Source organism: Cyprinodon variegatus, unplaced genomic scaffold (assembly GCF_000732505.1).
Source record: "Cyprinodon variegatus isolate N-32 unplaced genomic scaffold, C_variegatus-1.0 Scaffold436, whole genome shotgun sequence".
Lineage (NCBI taxonomy): Eukaryota > Metazoa > Chordata > Actinopteri > Cyprinodontiformes > Cyprinodontidae > Cyprinodon > Cyprinodon variegatus.
The window spans coordinates 132103-136485 of NW_015150889.1; the positions used below are offsets into that span (position 1 = coordinate 132103).

Genomic DNA, 4383 nt, shown 5'->3' on the forward strand with positions numbered 1-4383 from the left:
AGAAAGTACAGATATTTGTGTAAAAATGTAAGGAGTAGAAGTAAAAAGTCGCCATAAAAATAAGTAGTAAAGTAAAGTAAAAATATCGCAAAAATCTACTTGAGTACAGTAACGAAGTATTTGTACACCCATGTACTCAGAAGAACACCCATGTGCTGTTGTGCTGTCATATGTGCTGTCGAAGGAGATCATCTTGGACTTCAGGAAGAACCGGCCTAACCACGCTCCACTGGTCATCAACAGCTCAGCTGTAGAGGTAGTCAACAGCACCAAGTTCCTGGGGGTGCACATCACAGACACCCTCACCTGGACTGTAAACACTACCTCAATGATCAAAAGGACACAGAAGTGCATGTATTTCCTGTGGAGGAGGAGGAGAGCCCCCCTGCACCCACACATAGAGACCAGCTCTGACCAGCTGTCTCACTGCGTGGTGTGGAGGCTGCAGCGCTGCAGACTGAAAGAAGGTGAGAAGAGTAGTGAGAACTGCAGAGAAGATCACCGTGCCTCTTCTTCCCTCCATTAAAGATGTTTCATCCCAGCAGTGCGTGTCCTGAGCCCCGTAACGTCATCATACTCCCACCATGGACTGTTCTCCCTGCTGCCATCTGGGAAGAGGCTTCGCAGCATCCAATGCAGGTCCAGCAAATTCTGAAACAGCTTCTTCCCTATGCCCATCAGGCAGCTCAACTGTTGAGAAAACTCTAAATCATGTCACAGACTCTGCATCAAACTGACAACACCAAACCAAAACACTGTATAGCTTCACCATAGATATTTAATGCTCTAATCTTCTTTTTTTTTACCATGTTTTTTTCCCCACACTGTTTACATTTGATCACTGCTGCACTTTAAGAAATGGAACTATCTACAGTATTCTGTATGGAAATATAATGATAAAGACGCTCAAACTTTTGAGAAGATTTTAAATTCTGTAAGGACTCTGTTATTTTTTCATTCAATATTTTTGTGTTGCCAGCTTTAATTAAAAGTTTTTTCTTTAATCCTGATGGAGACAATAAAAATGTAGGAAAAGTTATTATTTCTGTGAACAGAGGCAAAGAACTCAACAGAGGACTCATTCTGTTGTTTTGTAGCCGCAGCTTTCTGACAAAAGATATGTGGCTACCGGCTGCACCGAGGGAGCGTTCACAGTCAGACGAAAAAGAGATGCTTTCATGTGTGACAGTGACAGTAAGTGGCTATGATATCCTGAGGACGTAAGGCAAGGCTTTGCGTCATTTAAGGACTTTGACTGTTCTCCCATAACAATGAGAATTTCCTGTGTTGCATTGAGATTTAGTAAAGTTTGATGCCATTTCTGTCCTCCAGCATTTATCATTAAATGTATTGGAACTTTTAGTAATAACAGCGACTTTAAATTGTTGCCTAACTAATTTGAAGGGGAATTTCAATATGCAGCAAATTCTGTTATCTAACTTTCCAAAGACATACTCGTATTTTTTTAGTAGAGCTGAAACGTAACAAAAACTTTCTAATTATGTATTGCACTGGGTTGCATTTGGTGTTACAGTTGATTTAACCTAACAACCATGGTGGAGAGTTTGTGAATCAAAATGCATAAACCTACGAGGTCAAACCTAGGCTCAATTCTTTAGTAATAACAAGATGTTTCCATATTAACACTTCTTTTAGTTGAACAGATGACTCAACACGGTAATTTTTTAAATTATCAATAGCAACTACAATATATAACCTCTGTTTGTTACTTAAACTATTCCAAAGGGTCTTTTGGATGGTATTAATGTATCAGAAAGTCTATTTACCTTTTTAAGCAATGGTCATTTTCAGTTTGCAAACCAGGGGATCTGTTGAGCTTGATTTGAATTTGGCTCACTGATAAAGAGGCAAAGGATGGTCCCTGAAGAAACAGAACAAACTTGCACATTTGTTGGCAGACTTAAGGTCAAAAAGTGCTCAGAGGCATAGGAGTTAAATTTGACTCTCATTTGAATTGATTTCATTCCTTGCCTCCTCCAAGGTGACTAGGTAAAGCGTCGACTCTGACTCCTTCCGACAGCTTGATGGTTGCAGGTTCCGACACACGTCTCAGCCGTTGCCAGCTGAAGAGGACTGACAGCTCGAACCCTGCGGTCGTTACCGTACATCTAACCGCCCAACACCGGTTGTCCGTCTTATCAGCTGTCTACACAGACACACTCTAACAGGTCAGAGCTCTGAAGGGATTTTGCTTTAACTGAATCACAAAGACTAGGATGAAACTCATTCTTCTAAGAAGTAATTTACTCATCAAACAGTCTCATGTCCATTTACAAGATTTGTCTTTTATAGGTATACACTTATGTGAAAACCAAACATCAACTCTCTCAATAAGTGTACTTAAAATATTTTTGCTGTGCAGCATTTGCACTGGACAACAGAAAGTCTTTTTAAGCAATACCCAATCAGAGCTTTAATATATATAGAATATAAGAGCCAAGAGGAAGTGAGAGCCACCATGAAATATGATTTGATGGTGTCAGATTGTTTTCTGACACATAGTCACAGGACTAAAAAAGGGGTGAAGCTGCTAAGTCTTAATCTGAAGGAAAATGTGTGGAGTTGTAAAATGGTTTCAGATGGGTTACATTAAGTTGTTTTCTTTTAGTATTCCTTTAGAACAAGGTATTGTGACAACATTACTTAGTAATTAGGAGTTTGATAAGAAGGTCATTTTGCTCAAAACAGCTCTAAATACAAAAGTATGTTTTGTTGCAATTACTGCTTTCAACATATTTTGACCAAAGTATGTATAAAATTAAGAAAAAAATTTTTTTTCCCAGCATGATTCCAGATCCCATTCCAGATTCTCCTTTTGAAAATACATCACACTGGGCAACAGCAAAGGGAAACAGTAGGATGCAGGTTTCTGGGTGAATGTGCACATCAGCGCCATGTGTATGAAGGGATGTGTAGCTTTGTTTTGAAGCACAGAGGACATGCTTTGTGAAGTTTCATATAGTGACAGAAATGTCTGAGAACATGAGAATCAATGACATGACAGTGGACTGCAGAAAGCCAAGGCAGTTCCACCATTGTTTATGATATATGACTCTACACTGTAAAAAAAAATCTGCTAATGAGTAAACATTAGTTTATTTACTTATTTACCCTTGATTTAAGTAGGTAAATAATATGATCTTCCAATAGAATAAATATTTTACCTTTAAAATAAGATAATTAGTTGTTATGCACTCAAAATAAGAGACTGCAGGTTTTTTTTTGTCATATACCGTGTTAATTGTCTTATGCACGTGTTTAGATTTACTAAACATTTACTTAGATTTATATTTTTTGCAGGTGCACCATTTTTGCAACTGTACACTGCCTACATTGCTATTTTCATGTAATAATTGCAAATTTTAGACCTCCCTTCCATGCTTTTGTTAATTTCTTATCCAAAAAATTGAGGGCGGGGGTCTAATATATTCAATTCTGAACAATAAAACAGCAATGAGTGAAAAATGATTGATATGACATAATCTGCATGCATAATATATCCATTAGAGTTGTTGAATCATTTGAAATGCATAATAAAAAGTCTGAGAAGCGGCATCCATACAGATGTTTTTAATTTAGTGCAATGAGAGTCAGTGCAATAAATTACATTCTCAGATTCTGTCCTCTTCATATATGTAATATTTATGCAGCAACACCTCAATCTGCAGGAAGAGCACACAGATGTACAAAATAAATATATAAATTAGAAATGTGTTTAATATTTAACAGGGTCGTACTGTTGAGTGCACATGAACTGTGCTGACGTGTGCTTTTCTTCCTGCAGGAGCTGTGATCGCCTCAGTGACTAAACGTGAACATGTGAAACGTCCAGAGAGAGTGACCTGGAAGTGTCATTCTAGCTGCTAAATGCAAGGCAGATTCAGCAATCTCACCTCAGATATGATACGTTTTCTAACAATGTTTTAATTGCCATCATGTTTTTCTGCTCTGCATGGGACAGAACAGTTGCTTGTTACCAGTTACTTATGCTATGGTTCCCAATTATACAAACTACAGTATTGAACCATCAGTGAACACTGCTGTAGGTATGGAGCAAACTAAAGCATCTTAGTTTTTCAAAAAAATTATTAATTCATTGGAAAATGTCGTAAATAAATCTTCTAATTTGTCATGGTTATGCATGGATATACACTGACTGAGGAAGAGTAGCAGGAGATTCCTCCAAACACTAACAGCTTTGAAGGTAATTTGTGGTGTTTTATTATCTATACAGCTAGGTGGCTTGTTATATTACAATACAATTATCAAAATGTTTAATAAATTTGTATCCTCACAGAGTGCATGTTCCTGTAATGCAGGTGCCACAATAAACAAAGCGGTCAACTTGTTTAAGTGAGACCG

The 4383-nt window shown here is 37.7% G+C and overlaps 1 long non-coding RNA gene across 1 annotated transcript; it reads left to right on the forward strand.

The window, feature by feature from the left end:
* The first annotated feature begins 2061 nt into the window (after positions 1-2061).
* On the forward strand, positions 2062-3972 carry LOC107093629. The gene is made up of 3 exons (XR_001481628.1): positions 2062-2189; positions 2805-2894; positions 3806-3972. It is a non-coding gene; the product is annotated as an uncharacterized LOC107093629 (long non-coding RNA).
* The last annotated feature ends 411 nt before the right edge of the window (positions 3973-4383 follow it).